Source organism: Podarcis gaigeae, assembly GCF_964106915.1.
Source record: "Podarcis gaigeae genome assembly, chromosome: Z".
NCBI lineage: Eukaryota > Metazoa > Chordata > Lepidosauria > Squamata > Lacertidae > Podarcis > Podarcis gaigeae.
The window spans coordinates 29,182,671-29,202,053 of NC_139691.1; the positions used below are offsets into that span (position 1 = coordinate 29,182,671).

A 19,383-nucleotide genomic window follows, 5' to 3' on the forward strand; every position below is an offset into this window, starting at 1 on the left:
TACTGCAGTGGTAAGTGTCATTTTTCCTAGTTGTGATTAGTACATGTTTACTATACAGTCATACTACTTTGTGGAGGACAGACCTCTGTTTGAAAGGCTATCCAGTCTAAATCCGGTTTAAAGATAAAGAACTATAAGAGCAGGAGGGGCCTTGAAGATAAAAAAAGATAAAGTGGCCCATCAAGCTGGAGAAGGAGACTGGTCAGGTGGTCAAGGTCACTGGGCCCAGTCTTCCCCACTATGGTGAGATGTAAAAGGTAAAAAAAGACAAAGGACCCCTGGACAGTTAAGTCCAGTTAAGTCCAGTCAAAGGCGACTATGTGGTTGCGGCGCTCATCTCGCTTTCTGGCTGAGGGAGCTGGCATTTGTCCACAGACAGCTTTCCGGGTCATGTGGCCAGCATGACTAAACCACGTCTGGCACAACGGAACACTGTGACGGAAACCAGAGTGCATGGAAATGTTGTTTACCTTCCCACCTCAGTGATACCTATTTATCTACTTGCACTTTGACGTGCTTTCGAACTGCTAGGTTGGCAGGAGCTGGGACAGAGCAACGGGAGCTCACCCCGTCGCGGGGATTCGAACCGCTGACCTGATTGGCAAGCCCAAGAGGCTCAGTGGTTTAGACCACAGTATGCATGTTTATTTAAATTATAAGTAAATATTTCTTAACTGGAATCTATACGTATGCATTAGCAGATGCAAACTTTATGTGAAAAAAACTTCTGTCATTCTTTTTGGTGATAAATCTAAGTCAGCCAAGTCGGTTAAATTCAGTGGGCACACTATGCGAGTAGGGCTAGCAGTGGACACCACTCATGTATTCATGTCAGTTGTAGTGATGGCACTGAGGATTCAGCTTTTGGCCCAAGATGAACAGATCAAAAAGCAATATGCCACAGGCAGACTGCTGACTGAAGTGGGCTCTCACGGCTGACAAGGATCCAGTGTAGTACAGCTGAAACCATGCCACCTCCACATCAGGGCTTCCTCTCCCCACCCCCACCCCCCGCAGTTCAGCTTGATTAGCCAAACTGTTGCTTATAACTTTGGCAGATGTAAAAAATATGGGGTGTTTTGGGGATGCACATAGTCCTGATAAAAAGGTAAAAGTAAGGTCCAGTCGTGACCGACTCTGGGGTTGCGGCGCTCATCTCGCTTTATTGACTGAGGGAGCCGGCGTACAGCTTCTGGGTCATGTGGCCAGCATGACCAAGCCACTTCTGGCAAACCAGAGCAGTGCATGGAAATGACGTTTACCTTCCCACCAGAGTGGTACCTATTTATCTACTTGCACTTTGATGTGCTTTCGAACTGCTAGGTTGGCAGGAGCTGCGACCGAGCAACGGGAGCTCACCCCGATGCGGGGATTCGAACCGCCAACCTTCTGATCGGCAAGTCCTGATACTGTACCTTAAATTACCAGGAGCCAACACAGCCCCCTCTAAAAGCTTTAAATAGATGTGAATGGGAGCCTCTCTCAGGGATGCAGAAAACTACTGGTATCCTATGGATATATAGGATATACTTGACTAGGATAGATGGGGCAGTCCACTGGTTGGCTGCGTTTTCAATCTCCCCACTCCACCCCTATTTCCCTTTTGGGGGGTGGGGATGGGTTTCAAGCTAAATGATATTTAATTGGCACTGTTTGTGGCAGCCTAGAACACATACACATTATCTTTTGTGTGACACAGTCCTATTTGGCTTCTTGAGAATGCGTCTTGTGCTATTTCTCTGGCAGATCACCTTCAGCTTTCATTCCTTCCAAATCCATTCTTTTAAATTATTCTTGTTCCTATTAAAAATGGCAGAGGGAAGGATTCGAAGTGTAAACCTCCTCACAGAACTTGACAGTGGATGGAATGAACTTGGCACAAAGGCTGAAAGTTAACAGTAAGCAGAAGTCTAATGAAGTTAAATATTATAACAGTGCCAAATGAGATGCAATGGTTTTTTTAAAAAATAAAAAACCCTAACTTTAGAATTCAGGCGCCCCCTGAAACCCATTTCCTTTCCACATGCTTCTCATTTAATTCAGCCTTGTGCCTCTATTTTCTGTTCTGCACAAAATAAAACCCAAGCTGGTAAAATGTACAGCTGTCGGTCATTTCCCCTGTGAATGCTAGAGTTTTGATTAGACTACTCAAAATGGAAGTGTTATTTCAAGGTACTGGCACTATCAGACATGCTGGGGGTTGAAGGCAGAAATCTCTTCTTCACTAAATGTGAAATATGTGAAATATTCGTATTATATATAGCCCCAGATACTCAACCAGAGGGAACAGAATGCAAGCCACAAGCACTCCATCCCATTTGTCTGCAAATAAATAAATTGCTGGTACTCTACATCAGCTAGTAGAGGAAAAGCACTCATTTCTCTTACCATCAGTTTAATTGCACACTTCTTTTGGACTAATTAGGACCACGCTCATTCTGAGGTCAGAAATGGAACAAACATTTCTGAGCCTGACCCATGTCATTCTTTTTTTAATACCATCTGCCATTACTATGACTGTGTGCTTTGCTTTTCATGCTTCACTACAGTAACTAGAAGATATGCAGGGTAATGGGGCTATTTCTTCCCCTTAGGTCTTTTTTACGGGAAATCAAGAAAGAAAGGATAAAACTGCTTTATTCTGTTCCTTCCCTTCGCCCTCCTCCAGAAGCTCTTTAGCATACAGTTCTTAACAATTTACAGAGAAAATTGCCCTGGAAGAATGAAACAAAAAAAATGTTTTATTTAAAAATAATTATGATACTAACCCAAATCCCCATCTCACCGTACAAGCAGCTGCAAAGGCTTTCTGTTCCAAATGGGTGATGTAATGGGCTCTTTGTCAGTCAATGCTATAATAATGAATGAAAACCCCTAGATCCTAAGCTCAGCCAAGACTCTGATGAAACTCTTAAGGTTTTTGGTGCAAAGAGATGGGACAAAATGGATTCAAGCTTGATACAGTACAATGCTGATCTTAAGGTTAAAATAAAACGGATTGAAACAAGGAACTGAAATGTTGTTATGAGAGAGCTGTGCAACCTGCTAAGTCTTTTCCTATTATTCATTCAAGCAGGAGAACTGGATGTGCAGTAGTACGTATACTGTCACACCCCAAACCTGTTTATGCAAATGCAGTGCTTTTAACTTGTCCTTTCAGTGCATATTTGGCCTAACGTAGTTCCTTGTTCTGCTCTATTTACTTGAAATGTTTAATTTCATTTAGCCAATAATTAGGATTTATTTATTTGCTTGCTTGCTTACTTTCTATACCATCCCTTTATCCAAGGATCAATGGGCTGTTTACAATATAAAAGCACAAAAATATATAAAGTAGTAACAAACAATAACAATAATACCCCCACCCCCTCTCTCACACACACAGTTTAAAAGGCCATAGATTGTTTAATTAGCCAAAGGTCTGGGAGAATAGGCATGTTTTTGACAGGTGCCTAAAGATATGCAATGAAGGTACCAAGTGAGCCTCCCTGGGCAGATCATTCCACAAACAGCCACCACAGAAAAGGCCCATCTCATGTTGCCACCCAGAACATGAAGAAGGGCCTCAGATGATGGCCACAGGGTCCAAGATAGGTTCTTGAGGTATTGCAATCCTCAGCTGTTTAAGGCCTTATAGGTCACTTTGTATTGGGCCCAGAATGTAATTGGCAGCCAGTGCAGCCACTTGAGCCAGGATTGGCATTATATACTCAAACTGTTTTGCCCTAGTGAGCAACATGGCCACGGAAATCTGCACCAGTAGAAGTTTCCCAGCTGTCTTCAGATGCAGCCCTATGTATAACACATTGTAGTAATCTAACCTAGAGGTTACCAGAGCATAATCAGCAGAAGCTAGGCTATCTCTTTGGCACAGCTGGGTCAGCTATCAAAGCTGACGGAAGGCACTCTGTGCCACCAAGGCCACAGCAAAAGTACCCCCAAGCTACATATCTGCATCTTCAGAGGAAGTGTGACCCCATCAAGAACAGGCAACCTCCCATCCATCTGGCATAGGGAACCTCAATTTTATCTGGATTTGGATTCAGTTTGTTGGCTCTTCTCTAGTCCATTACTGAGGCAACACAACAGTCTAACACAGTGGTTCACCCTCACCTAGCCAGTGGATCTCAAACCATCTCCCTAACTCACCAAGGATTTAAGACCCACTAGCTACCCTCACCTGGTTTAGCCGGCCAGTTGAAGCTGTTCCTGGGGTATAGTCACTATTGCAAACTGACAGCTTCTAGGAGCCACAAGTTAGAGTTAAGTGCAAATTGGGGGCCAAAGGTAGACAAACTATTTCAGTAGGAGCATGATGCATCCCCCAGCAGAGGTACCACCCCATCCCTAACAACCCATACACATCAAACCGTACAATGAAAACCATAAAAAAATTAAAAAAACAGGCATCAATTAACCATTGTGTAACAATATATTGTTAATTGGCTGCATAGTAAAGATTTCAGCAGGTGTTTAAAAATTGGCATGGAAGGTAGTGTTGCAGGGGACTGGGCCAATGGCACTAATGACTCGGTTTCATGTTACCAGTTAAGCCTCGACAACCTGGGGGATGACCAACGACACTCTCAGTGATCAAGCTGGGATATAAGGTTTGAGGCAATTACTGAGCCTATGTTGTTCAGGGCTTTGTAAATTAATACAAGAACCTTGAACCTGGCTGGGTAGTAACTGGGCAACCCATGCAGCTTGTCTGAATGCCAGCAGTCTGGCCACCACATTCTGCTCTAGCTGGAGCTTCTGAACCAGGCTCAAGGGCTTACAAGGACTTAATTAAACAGAAAAATAACCAATAGTATTAAGTAACACTAATTTAACAGCATTAAATGAAACCATTATTAAATGCAGTGCCATATGATAACTCAAAATCACTTCAAAAAGCCAAGAAACAATTACAGTGGTGCCTCTGGTTACGTACTTAATTCGTTCCGGAGGTCCATTCTTAACCTGAAACTGTTCTTTAACCTGAAGCACCACTTTAGCTAATGGGGCCTCCTGCTGCTGCTGCACCGCCACCGCGCGATTTCTGTTCTAATCCTGAAGCAAAGTTCTTAACCCGAAGTACTATTTCTGGGTTAGCGGATTCTGTAACCTGAAGCATATGTAACCTGAAGCGTTTGTAACCCAAGGTACCACTGTATGTTAAGCCATAGAAGGTCCTACTGCTATCCCTGGCATTAATTATCCTAATAATTCTGTTTGCCCATCTTAAGGCTATTGTCATGGCTCTGCATTTCCTTTATTTGGAACGTACTGAGTTCCACAATCACAATACTATCTGGCTTATGCCACTGTGATCCTTCCTTTGCACACAGGAAAGTAGTGTGTTAGGAAGGGTTCCTGACATGTTAGTTTACTGGGCATCTTCTAGATGTGCAAGCTATTCTTGGGTTGTTGTTTTTTAATATGTAAGAACACATGATTCTGCAGTTCTTGGGAATCTTTGGTACATAAGGATAGCTCAGTGGCGTAGCGTGGGTTGTCAGCACCCGGGGCAAGGCAAGTAATTTGCGCCCCCTAACCCGTGGATTTGTGCCCCCTAACCCGTGGATTTGCGCCCCCTAACCCGTGGATTTGCACCCCCTAACCCGTGGATTTGCGCCCCCTAACCCTAACCCCCAGATGTTGCGCCCGGTGCGGCCGGCCCCCCCTGCACCCCCCACGCTACGCCACTGGGATAGCTTCTGATTTAACATTTTCCCCTCCACTGTAGAATAAAGCTAGAGGAATTCACATAAAAACAGTAAACATAAAGTTCAGTTTGGTTTTGATGATTGGGTAAACTTGATAGCCCTGGCCTTGTTGTACAAAAAGCACTATACAAATTGTGAACGACAACATTTCATTTCAAGCAATGGCTTGCTGAAAATGCACTAGGTGTTATACAGACTCCAGAAAAATTATCCCTTTTCAATTTCACTATCACATGCACCAAAAACCATACAAATGCCTGGTACAATTAATAAAGTTTTGGCTTCTGAACACTACTGCTCTTTGTTTTTCAAATCTAAGCATAGTAACTATTGACTTCCCTGGTAACCTTTTGCATCTATTCAGCTTGCCTTATACTTAGTGACATGTAAAATGTTATTGCTAGTCATATGGTCATCAGATGCGCTGATGTTTCTGAGGGCGCTGGGATGAATAAATGATAGGAGTCTTCGTAGATTATCTTCACAGGGGCAGCAGCTGTCTGCTCAGAAACAGATGGTTGGAATGATCTGAACAAGCCTGATCTTGCCTTCTCAAAGTAAAGCAGATTTGAGGTTGTGTCTGCTTTTTGCATGCTGTTGATGCCAAAAGTCACTCTTCCTGCATTAATCTGCAGGCTTGCTTATGTGAATATGCATGCATTTGGAAACTGTAAATGCAAAGATCAGCTGTTAGAGCTTCATTTCAGAAACGTAATATGAAAGAGAATAACATAGCCCAACACATATAAGTTCTTCAATTTTTTAAAACTGTTTTATTAAATTTGTTTAGTAACGTAACATTATTATATATATTCTATAAACAAAGAATACAAAACACAATTCATTCATACTACAATGCATACCTATATAGCATTAATATATATGGTTTCTGGAAAAGGGCTTACATAACAAAATCCATTCAAAATACCATCTGGTTTACCTTCCCCCCCCCCTCCCCACTCCACCCCCCCCCCCCCCGGTTAGGCCTTCCTTCTTCATATCTTTATCCATGTACACAGTCTGTTCATTCGAGCTTGTATGTTAGGGTTGGCTTCCCCTCTTTCTATACAGTTCCTGTAAAAACCCCATTTATTTGTGATTCTTTGGCATTTGTTTTCCTATCTATCCTCTGCCACTATCTGTGCAAATATTTCTGATTGTACGTATTCAAAAACATAATCATTCCATTTTTCCATATTCCATTTGGCCTTTTCTTTCCATCTCAAAGCAATAACTGCCATTCCAGCTAGAATCATAATCTTGTACAACTCTTGCTTATTACTTATTACTTTGTTATTTCCCAGTATTCCCGAAAATAACAAATCCCTATTAACTTCTATGTTTATTTGAAATAATCCGGAAATTACCTTTATAATCTTTTGCCAATATTCCTTAACCAGATTACATTCCCACCACATGTGTGAATATAGTCCTTTTTCCTGACCACAATGCCAGCATTTGGGACTAAACCCTTTCACTATATATCTGCCATTTGTGCCGGAGTTCTATACCATTTTAATAGAAAAATTCTACTTAATTCTTTATACTTTTCTATTTTAATATTGTTTATATTCTTCATCAGTTCTTGGGCCATGTTTGAATGGATCATACCTTCCTGTTCCCATTTAATCTGAATTATCCTTATCACTCTTTCTTTGTCGCTTATCATCAGTTTATATAACATCCCTGCTATCCCTTTCGCCGTTATTTGTCTTTTGTTCAGCACCATATCTATTTTCATTTCTGTCCTCATCGTTTCCTCTGCTCTTTCCATTTTTATTAAATCATAAAGTCCTTGCACTTTCAGAGTTCTTCAATTTGATAAAAAAATGTTATTTTCCTAAAGTGACATAGAATTAAAACCCGTGCAAAGGTGCAAATTTTGTTTTGTTATGGGCTGGGGCAGCACTCTTAACGTAGCATCCCCTTAGGTCTAGTTATAAGACAACATGTTTCTTAAGAAGAAGGTTCTCATACAGCATCAGCAAATGATGGTAATGATTGTTGAAAATGTTACATTAGTAGGCTGCCCTGCTCCTTTAATGATGATAATAATAATAATAATAATAATAATAATAATAATAATAATAATAATTTATTTATACCCTGCCCGTCTGGCTGGGTTTCCCCAGCCACTCTGGGCGGCTTCCAATAGAACACTAAAATACAATAACCTATTAAACATTAAAAGCTTCCCTAAACAGGGCTGCCTTCAGATGTCTTCTAAAAGTTTGGTAGTTATTTTTCTCTTTGACATCTGGTGGGAGGGCATTCCACAGGGTGGGTGCCACTACCGAGAAGGCCCTCTTCCTGGTCCCCCGTAACTTGGTTTCTCACAGCAAGGGAACCGCTAGAATGATGGAGGTGGAGACGCTCCTTCAAGTATACTGGACCGAGGCCGTTTAGGGCTTTAAAGGTCAGCACCAACGCTTTGAATTGTGCTCAGAAACGTACTGGGAGCCAATGTAGGTCTTTCAAGACTGGTGTTATATGGTCAGGGCAGCCACTCCCAGTCACCAGTCTAGCTGCCGCATTCTGGATTAGTTGTAGTTTCCGGGTCACCTTCAAAGGTAGCCCCAAGTAGAGTGCATTGCAGTAGTCCAAGCGGGAGATAACTAGAGCATGCACCACTCTGGTGAGACAGTCCGCAGGCAGGTAGGGTTTCAGCCTGCGTACTAGATGGAGCTGATAAACAGTCACCCTGGACACAGAATTGACCTTCGCCTCCATGGACAGTTGAGTCCAGAATGACTCCCAGGCTGCGCACCTGGTCCTTCATGGGCACAATTACCCCATTCAGGACCAGGGAGTCCTCCACACCCACCCACCTCCTGTCCCCCAAAAACAGTACTTCTGTCTTTTCAGGATTCAACCTCAATCTGTTAGCTGCCATACACCCTCCAACCACCTCCAGACCCTCACACAGGACCTTTTCCCTGGACTTGATTTTAAAATCAGGGTTACTGTATTTTTCAGTGTATAAGATGAGCTTTTCTGACCCAAAACTGAGGTTCAGAATTTAGGCTCGTCTTATACACGGGTAGTGCTGAGGGGGACGTGTGAATGGTTTTTTGGCGCGAGCCTGAGATTGTAAGTGGCAACTGGCCGCTTGATTGTTGGGGGGGGGGGATCCCGAAAATCGCTCACCTGCCAGAACGCAGCACAAAACCGCTCGCGTCTCAGCTGCCTGATCACCGCCATTAGCCCTCTTGCTTGCCACTGTGGCAACCAATAGACAGCTGCCCTTGTCGCAGCAAGCGGGAGTGTGATTGGCGGCCACTGGCGGCGACTGAGGAGCTGATAGGTGGTCAGAGCGGTGTGGACCTTTAAAAGTTCCTGTCATTTATTTAGTGTCAACACAACCTGTAATTTATTTAGTGTCAACACAACCTGCCCCAAGCCTCCACTATAGCCACACCTTCATCATTTGTTTTCTTGATACCGGAGTCAATTGCTGCCTCAACTACATGCCCCTTCCAATATCACTGCAGTTGCACTTATTTATTTCAATTTATTTTGGCGCAGGGCCCTGGTCTCAAGAGACAGAGTGTTCCACCAGGCCGGAGCCATGGTTGAGAAGGCCCTGGCTCTGGTTGAGGCTAATCTGACTTCCATAGGGCCTGGGACCACTAGGGTGTTACTATTTATGGACCTTGAGGCTCTCCATGGGGCATACCGGGTGAGGCGATCCCGTAGGTACGAGAGTCCTAGGCCATGAAGGGCTTTAAAGGTCAAAAGCAGCACCTTAAATTTGAGGGTATATTTAAAAACTGGGCATCTAGTGAACACTGTGACAATCCATGGCCTAATTTTTAAAAACTAAACACTAAATTTAACTTGGAAGTCTAATAGGTATAGTAAAAGGAGACTTGCTCTTCTGCCCTCTTTTCCACAAAACAGAGGAGCCAAGTTCCAGATTAAAGCCACCCCAAAGACTACTGTGCATTCATAACCATTAAAGTGGGTGGGTGGGAGCTGAGCAGATTATGCCCACAATGGCAGGTTCCAGCATAGCTGAACTATCCAAAGATCAGTTTGAGCCAGACCTGTATTCAAGTACTGCTCGGTTGCCACAAGCAACCAGGAATTGCAGGTAGGCAAATAAGGTCAAGGGACAGAGTAGGTTCCGGTCTTTTCTAAATTGGTTACACTACCACCAGATTAATGAATTGTATAAATTAGATAAGAAAAATGGTTCTGCTTCTAAAAAATCTACGTTGGAGATGGAGCTGTTGGATTCTAAAGCTCAAAATCTGTCTAAAATGTATAAGTTACTGTTGGAGTGGCATACAAAGGATGAACAAGTTAAATCAGTAATGATAGATTGGGCAAGAGATGTAGGACATAACATAATTGTCAGGGAACAGAAAAGGTTCACTTTGGCAACCCAGCCAGGTGTTTGCACCCAGCCGGGGAGATAAGCACCGGCTTATGCACGAGCAACCCCTAGAACCATTACAATAATGTTTGAGGATTTGGAAAGATTGTGAAAAAAGGGGTTAAGTTCACTGCATGTACAATGTTAAAGGAGAATACCGTATTTTTCGTCCTATAGGGCGCACCGGAGGGCTCCGCATGCTTCGGGCGGCAGGCTGCCGCCCCAAGCCTTGCGCGCCCGGCGGGACCTCCCACTGGGCGCGCAAAGCTTGCGGACACTCGCCGGGGCTGCAGGCTGCTGCCCGCAAGCCTCGTGAGCCCGCAGGAACTCCCGCCGGGCTCCCCAGGCTTGCGGATAGCTTCCTGAAGCCTGGAGAGCGAGAGGGGTCGGTGCGCCAGGTCTCCAGGCTGCAGCGAAAGCCTGCATTCGCCCCATAGGACGCACACACATTTCCCCTTCATTTTTGGAGGGGAAAAAGTGCGTCCTATGGGGCGAAAAATACGGTATAATGAAAATTATGTATAGATGGTATTTGACCCCTAGCAAAGATTTATCATAACTATGATAACTTACTTTGGAAATGTAAAGAAAAAGAAGGAACCTTTTATCACGTGCCCCAAGGTGAAAGACTTCTGGGAAAAGATTTATAATGAACTGAAAAAAATGTTGAAATATACATTTATAAAGAAAACAGAGGCCTTTCTTCTTGGAATAACAGGTTTGGAATTGCCCAAGAAAAATGTCAAATTATTTTTGTATGCCACAACTGCTGCTTGAATACTACTAGCTAAGAAGTGGAAAACGCAAGAACTACCAACTGTGGAAGAATGGCAGATGAAGATGATGGACTTTTGGGAGGTAGCCGACCTGACCGGAAGAGTCCGTGATCAGAATGAGGAGGAAGAATGGACGAAATTTAATGACTACTTAGTTAAATACATCAAGTTAAATTAATTGGGGAAAGCTTGCAATTACCAGTTAGGCTTAGGATTTAAATAAGTAATATGAGGAATTATTATGTTTAAGGCTGAATTGGGAAGAAAGACTGATGTTAAGTGATTAAGTTAAGATTTTAAGAACTTTGATTTGGAAAACCGTTAAAATGATATCCATTGAAATTCAACTAGGGGGATACGAGGAAGTCGCTTAACAATGTTAAGAAGATCAGTTTTAATAAGGATATGATTTATGTTTGTCTGTTTATTTGTTAGTGTGTTTTTTAATTTTGTGAAAATTAATAAAAAAATTGAAAAAATAAAAATAAAACACACAAAACTTTTTATAGCATTTACCAAGGGAAGAACAGACATGGGTAAGAAACAGCATGAAAGGAACACTGTTGTCCCAGTTCTTCAGGTTATTCTAACAGGCTCAAAATGCCTGTGGCTTTCACTTCCAAAACAACAACAACAACCAAGTTTCAACCTCCTTGGTTTCAAATGTATGATTCCACGTGGGTGGTGTCTAGTAAAATCACAGAAGCCAGTGATGGGTTTAGGAATATTTTTCTTATCAGTGGCCACGAACCATTTTTTGCCCCTCCTTTAACTAGCAGAAGCAGAATAAATTGTTTAAGACAAGCAACATTCAATTTTGCATGTGTAATATAAAGCTTGGAATCCAAACTCGCAAAGGGCTCCAGAGACAAAGCAAGTCTACAAGCTTTTAAGCTCTCCACCTTGTGTGTGTTTAATTTGTGATATCAGCTGGCTCGTGGCCAAGCGTGCAAAGCTGTGGTTGTGCAAATTAAATGCATGCAATCTGCGATCCTACTGTACATTTTCCTGCTGTGGTTCTGTCTCCCTGGCGCCACTAGAGGGTGTCAGGAAGCACACAGCACAGTGACATCATCTGAAGTGAACATTGTGAAGGGAGTGATATCAGCCCTGTATTCTTTATGAAGCATGTTTCTGACTGAGGGACACCTGTTGAGTTGGCTGAGGTGAGTTTTGAAGCAAAAGAACTGCAAGTTCACAGCTTATATTATTAACCATACTTTGCATTTGCTCTCATGAGACACCATATGAGGAATGGCTTTTTGCTTTGCAGATGTCATTACTTCTGGATAGACCCAAAGCCAGACTTTGTTCCAACTGGAGAAGAGCTGTGATTGCCTCAGAAAACTGCTAAGATTTTCAGTCTGATCCTTCACCGAAACACTAAGCAATTATATGGATGCAAAATCACACTTATTCTATGTTTTTAAAGCACACAAAACTTTTTATAGCATTTACCTTAGGGGCTGCTGCCAGTTGCGATTAAGCCTCTCATTTTGCTCTGGCAGCCGCCTTCTGCAAGGGAAGAACAGACATGGGTAAAAAACACTATGAAAGGAACACAGTTGTCCTAGTTCTTCAGGTTATTCTAACAGGCTCAAAATGCCTGTGGCTTTCACTTCAAAAACAACAACCAAGTTTCAACCTCCTTGGTTTCAAATACAGTGGTACCTCTGGTTATGTACTTAATTCGTTCTGGAGGTCCGTTCTTAACCTGAAACTGTTCTTAACCTGAAGCACCACTTTAGCTAATGGGGCCTCCTGCTGCCGCTGCGCCACCGCTGCACGATTTCTGCTCTCATCCTGAAGCAAAGTTCTTAACCCGAGGTATTATTTCTGGGTTAGCGGAGTCTGTAACCTGAACTATATGTAACCCGAGGTACCACTATATACGATTCCACGTTGGTGGTGTCTAGTAAAATCTCAGAAGCAGGTGATGGATTTAGGAATATTTTTCTTATCAGTGGCCACAAACCGTTTTTTGCTTCTCCTTTAACTAGCAGAAGCAGAATAAATTATTTAAAACAAGCAACATTCAATTTTGCATGTGTAATATAAAGCTTGGGGGCATGGGTGGCGCTGATCAGAAGGTTGGCGGTTCAAATCCCCGCGACGGGGTGAGCTCCCGTTGCTTGGTCCCAGCTCCTGCCAGCCTAGCAGTTCGAAAGCACGTCAAAGTGCAAGTAGATAAATAGGTACCGCTCCGGTGGGAAGGTAAACAGCGTTTCCGTGCGCTGCTATGGTTCGCCAGAAGCGGCTTAGTCATGCTGGCCACATGACCCGGACGCTATACGCCAGCTCCCTTGGCCAATAAAGCAAGATGAGCACCACAACCCCAGAGTCAGTCACGACTGGACCTAATGATCAGGGGTCCCTTTACCTTTAATATAAAGCTTGGAATCCAGACTCGCAAAGGGCTCCAGAGACAGTGCAAGACCCTCCCAGAGCTCAGAAAGCAAGTCTACGAGCTTTTAAGCTCTCCACCTTGTGTGTGTTTAATTTGTGATATCAGCTGGCTCGTGCCCAAGCGTGCAAAGCTGTGATTGTGCAAATTAAATGAATGCAATCTGCTATCCAACTGTACATTTTCCTGCTGTGGTTCTGTCTCCCTGGCGCCACTAGAGGGTGTCAGGAAGCACACAGCACAGTGACATCATCTGAAGTGAACATTGTGAAGGGAGTGATATCAGCCCTGTATTCTTTATGAAGCATGTTTCTGACTGAGGGACACCTGTTGAGTTGGCTGAGGTGAGTTTTGAAGCAAAAGAACTGCAAGTTCACAGCTTATATTATTAACCATACTTTGCATTTGCTCTCATGAGACACCATACAAGGAATGGCTCTTTGCTTTGTAGATGCCATTTCTTAGTAGGTTGGATGCTCTCTGGTCATATCAACATTAACATTGTGGAAATATGCAGTGGAATAAAAGAAAAAGGGAGAGCTACTCACAGCAGCTATTCTCATCGATCTTCTTAGTGGCTGCAGAAAAGAAAATAATTTGCTAAAAAAAAACTTTCACAGAAATATAATATAGAAAATTAAAGCTTCCATAGGTTTGGACTTTACTATAGTGCAGAGGGTAAAGGTTACAATATAGCACTAACTGCATGCTGAGTCTGTGGACTGGTTCACATATAATTATTTTAGTCGAATGTACTATGGTTTGCTGAATGAAGATCCCCTTTTTGTATGCCATAATGCAAAACCTGTTTTCCAATATGCATGAATCAGAAAACTGTGGTTTAATCTCCGACTACAAATCAGGTCAACCAGGAAACTTAATGAACCTCGTAATTTTTATGTTACAGTTGTGAAAGAAGGAGCACATGGATACAGTGCTAAATCTTAGTCCAATTACACATAGTTTACTGGACTGAGACTGCTATATGAGAAATAAATCATTTACCTGGTGCAGATGTAATCAATGGGAAGCAGGGATTTCCCAGAATAAGAATAAGCTGCAGCAAGCTTCGGACCTACACATATAGACATTCTTCTGTCCCCTACATCTGTGAGTAGTAACTGATTTTGATTTAAAACTAACCACAATTCTTTGTGACATCTGAGCTCAGTGTTTAAACTATGGTTTGGGAATGAATTAATTATGCTGTATTTACACTCTGCAACATATTCCAATAACCATGCACAATGGCATGGTAGATGTCGCTCTAGCCCAGGGGTCAGCCAACTATGGTCTGGGGGCTGGATGCAGCCCAGCAAGCTCATGAATCCGGCCCGTGGACCCTGCCACCCGCTCAGTCAGTCCCTGCTGAGCTAAACTTGTGCGGCGTTTCCTTGAAAATAAACCGTGGACTCTTCACCACTTGGGGACTGACTTCCACAACACTGCACGGTTCACACTGGCTGCAGGCAGCTTTTGCAGCCAATCCGAAGCCTCGCCGCCCGCGCACTAAGATAAAGCTGATGTGGCCATGGACGCAGAGGTTGGTGGGCAGGCAGCGGGTCTGGGCCGCACCGTGAGCATCGTGATGGGCACATCACAGGGCTTCAGCCGGAGCTTGGTGTGCCTGCTGGCCCCGTGCCTGGCTTGCTGCTGCTGGTGCACTGGACAGCTGTGCTGGAGCAGCTGGAGGGCAAGCTGCACATCGCCTTTCCGGCGCTCTGCATGTGCAGCCTGTCCGCTGACCTGGACGATGGGCCACAGCGTGTGGTCACGCCGCCTGGGAGCTCTGCGGGGACGGGCTGATGGAGTGGCTGCTGCTCGTCAACAACGCCAGTGAGCGGGCAGCTCCGAGACACGCTCCTGAGCATGTACAGAGTGCGTTCCTCTTCCAGATCCAGAGGCAGCTGTGGGACCGGCTTGCAGAGTATTTATATTTTTAAAAATATAGTCCGGCCCCCCACAAGGTCTGAGGGACAGTGGACCGGCCCCCTGCTGAAAACGTTTGGTGACCCCTGCTCTAGCCTAATTCTCCATTTCTATTTCTATTTTGCTGAAGAGCAGTGAAAAGGGCTGAGAAAAGGCAGCAACGACTACAGCAGTGGGCTTTCACAAGTAGCTCTGGAGTAGCGCCCACTCCAGACTCCATGGCTGCTAAATATTGCTGGGGAAATTGGTGTGAGAGCTTAGTCCCAGTAGCGTGGGGGATGCAGGGGGGGCCGGCCGCACTGGGCGCAACATCTGGGGGTTAGGGTTAGGGGGCGCAAATTACTTGCCTTGCCCCGGGTGCTGACAACCCACGCTACGCCACTGCCCACATCAACCCCACGCCTGTGTATCACCTATATAAAACCAAAAAGGGGAAATCTGTGTCACAATGTCAAGGTTTTGGAAGAGGCCCTTGAAAAGAGGCTCAGATATAAAATAAGAGGGTGTGTATTTTTTATAATCATATGGTATTAAAAAAACATACCTGCATTGCCTCGTCTTCTGTACTGAGCTATTTTCAAAAACAAAAACAAACACTTGTTTTCATTTCATTTTAATAAAAAGCAGAAGACTTTGGGACTAGTCATATTCTCCAAACTATAATGACCTCTTAGACACGCCTGTCTTTGAGTGTTTAGTCCAAAAGTAACAAGCCATGCCAGCTCCTATTTAGTTTGCACACAGTATGAAAAAATAGAAAAAAGCAGACACAAGACCAGAATCAATCAGACTTGTGGCAAATCTGCTCACAGATGCAACCCACCCCACTTATTCTGCCATTTAGTCAGGCAGGCTAGACTTCTCTATCCCTTCCTGCGAGCGTGGGCGGCAGAAGCAACAACAACAAGAACAACAATTCCTGTCCTTATTAGATACTGCACGAACCAAATCAATAAAACAGATCTGCTACTTTCTCTCGCAACTGCATTTCTGATGCAGGTCAGGTCTTCCCTATTCTCAGATCATCTCAAACTCCGGGACTACAGTTCCCACAATACACCAGGAAGCAGATTTTTCTTTCTGCACGTCATTACGTCAAATGCGTCCCAGCCTTTTATTCTTCTTTAAATATAGGAGAATTCCCGCCAAATTACCTGCAAGAAGGTTGTGGCGAGCTTTTTGCAAGGGCATATTCAGCGTTATCTCGCGCTTGACGCAGCAGAGACAAGCTCGAGAGAGGCACAAACATGTTTGCAAAACTGGCGCTTATGTTTTACATATGCAGGCAAAGCATCGCCGGAGTGACAGTCCCCTGCAAACTATAAGCCACCCCGCTCACAGCTCTGTACAGTATCTATAGCTGTCAACTTTTCCCTTTTCTTGCGGGGAATTCTATTTGGAATAAGGGAATTTCCCTTAAAAAAAGGAAAACGTTGACATCTATGATCTATATACCTAATTGCACAAATGAATCAAAATACAAGCGGCTTAACAACGAGCTACTGATGTTTTAAGCGCCTTTCTGTACAGAAACAGCGCCGCCTAATGGCTCCCAATCACCACTGCACAACCATCTGGTATAATATGACAAGAAGTTGGAAGAAGTTCCCTGAAAGTTACCCAGCGAAAGCGGGCTGGCTGTATGCGCGTGAACTTGCGAGGTTGTTAGCAGAAGAACAGCAGCCTGGCTGCCCAGACACCTTTATTCTGCAAAGAGTGGCGGTCGGGGGCTGGGTATAAGAAGCTGGGTGTCCCTGCGGCAACGATCTCGAGAACAATGAAGGAGACAAAAGAGAGGGTAGTCGGGAGAGAATGTGCCTTATTCAAAAAAACTATCCAATTGCTAAGCTGCTACGAAGTTTTCTGTTTTCATTTAAACTAATAATTAGCCCTTATATTTCTCTTCCTTGGACAGACATCACTGAAGTTCTGCAGTTGCTCCAGCAGGTGTCTCTGTTTAGTTGCAGAATACTGAATGCTTCATACACATGCAAAGTCACAAATGCGTGTTCCTTTCAACCTCTTCAGATATTTGATACTGTGTTTTTTTTATATATATAAAAAATACTTGGTCAACATCATTTCCAGCCCTTCTTTCACTATCTAAATAGCCAACACACTGTTTCTTCTATTGATCATCAGGATCACAAGATAATTCTTTTCTACAACTGCACGCACATGAGCTGCAGTGACAGCCCGTGCCCCTGCTCCAACAAAAATCACCCACCTATAGTGCAAATATTCATGCAATGAAAGTCAGCTGAAAAACATACCTGTCCAAAGGATCTGAATGGCTTTGAAAGCTAAAGGGGTGCTTCACCACAGCATATAAGGCAGTCAAGTACAGGAACACACAAGGCTTCTATCTGCTTTTCCAAGAAACAGAATGCAGTAAATTCCAGTGAGTACAATTTGTGAAATCTCTCCCATTTTTGCACCAGACAGATTGCTCCGTATAGTTAAAGCTATGGTTTTCCCGGTAGTGATGTATGGAAGTGAGAGCTGGACCATAAAGAAGGCTGATCGCTGAAGAATTGATGCTTCTGAATTCTGGTGCTGGAGGAGACTCTTGAGAGTCCCATGGAATGCAAGAAGATCAAACCTATCCATTCTTAAGGAAATCAGCCCCGAGTGCTCACTGGAAGGACAGATTGAGAAGCTGAGGCTCCAATACTTTGGCCACCTCATGAGAAGAGAAGACTCCCTGGAAAAGACCCTGATGTTGGGAAAGATGGGGGGGCACAAGGAGAAGGGGATGACAGAGGACGAGATGGTTGGACAGTGTTCTCGAAGCTACCAGCATGAGTTTGACCAAACTGTGAGAAGCAGTGGAAGACAGGAGTGCCTGGCGTCAGTGGCGTAGCGTGGGTTGTCAGCACCCGGGGCAAGGCAGGTAATTTGCACCCCCTAGCCCGTGGATTTGGGCCCCTAACCCGTGGATTTGCGCCCCTAACCCTAACCCCCAGATGTTGCGCCCGGTGTGGCCGGCCCCCCCCTGCACCCCCCACGCTACGCCACTGCCTGGTGTGCTCTGGTCCATGGGGTCACGAAGAGTCGGGCATGACTAAATGACTAAACAACAACAGAAACAGATTGCTCAAATGGCTCAAATAGTAATTACACATATGATGTCCTGTATGCAACAGAGGTGGGAGAGCCAGTGTCCTGTGTTGGACATTATAAGACCCAGAAGACCAGGGTTCAAATCCCTGCTGAGCCATGAAACTCACTGGGTGATGAGCTAGTTACTCACTCCTTGCCTAACCTCAGGGCCTTGCAGAGCTAGGCAGAGGCCCGGGCCAGGTAGATTATGTGCCCCCCCTTTTTTTTTACCATGGGGATAACTGAAGTCTTATAAATAAATAAATAAGTATATAAATAATTTTCACAAAAGTTATGCTGACAAATAATTTTATTTCAAGGCTTGAACCTTATCTGCATATAAAGACAAAATGGAAAATAAAGATATACAATAGTGCTTTTTAAAAATACACAGGGAAAAGGATTATTTTAAGTAATTACATTTGAAAATGCTTTCCTAGCTTTCTTTTCTGCAAATTCTTGAATTACGCAGGAAAAATCAAGCAACTTCACCTTATCGTGGTTTATGTTTATCATTGCTAAACCATTTAGGTGTTCTTGAGCCATTGTTGATCGAAAGAAAGACTTAATTCATTTTAATATACTGAAACTTCTCTACAGGCCACAGTAACTGGTAATGATAAGAAAATGCATAATGCAATTAGAAGATTTGGAAAAATGTTTTTCAAATTCAAGTTTAGTATTTGATCGGCAATTTCTTTCGGTGACGGAGAATTAAGTTTGAACTTCGCATCGAAAGTTTGCTTAAGGAGGAGCACTTGACTCTGAATTTCATCACGGAAATATGGTTCGAGTATCACAAGTGAAACCAAGTGCATTTTTGTATCAGTTTGTCATTATTGAAGTATTGTAACTTCCACAAAAAATCGAAAAGTTCACATATTTCCCTAACAGCAGAAAATTGCCATGTCAGTCCAACAATAACAAAGCCAATTATTTTGAAGAATACATTAACTCTGAAGTCTTTTCAGCATCCTCTTGAGTTAGACATCCCCTGCGAGTAATAAAAGTATCTGAAACACCTATTTTGACATTCTTGAAGTATGTTATTCCATTTCTCTCTAAAATTCAAAATGTCTGTAC

At 43.5% G+C, this 19,383-nt stretch overlaps 1 long non-coding RNA gene across 1 annotated transcript; it reads right to left on the reverse strand.

The window, feature by feature from the left end:
* Positions 1-12,323: 12,323 nt before the first annotated feature.
* LOC310836855 lies at positions 12,324-16,318 on the reverse strand. Its single transcript, XR_014560271.1, has 4 exons — positions 16,144-16,318; positions 15,743-15,769; positions 13,818-13,847; positions 12,324-12,380 (listed from the first exon to the last, which is right to left on the reverse strand). It is a non-coding gene; the product is annotated as an uncharacterized lncRNA (long non-coding RNA).
* Between the last annotated feature and the right edge of the window lie 3,065 nt (positions 16,319-19,383).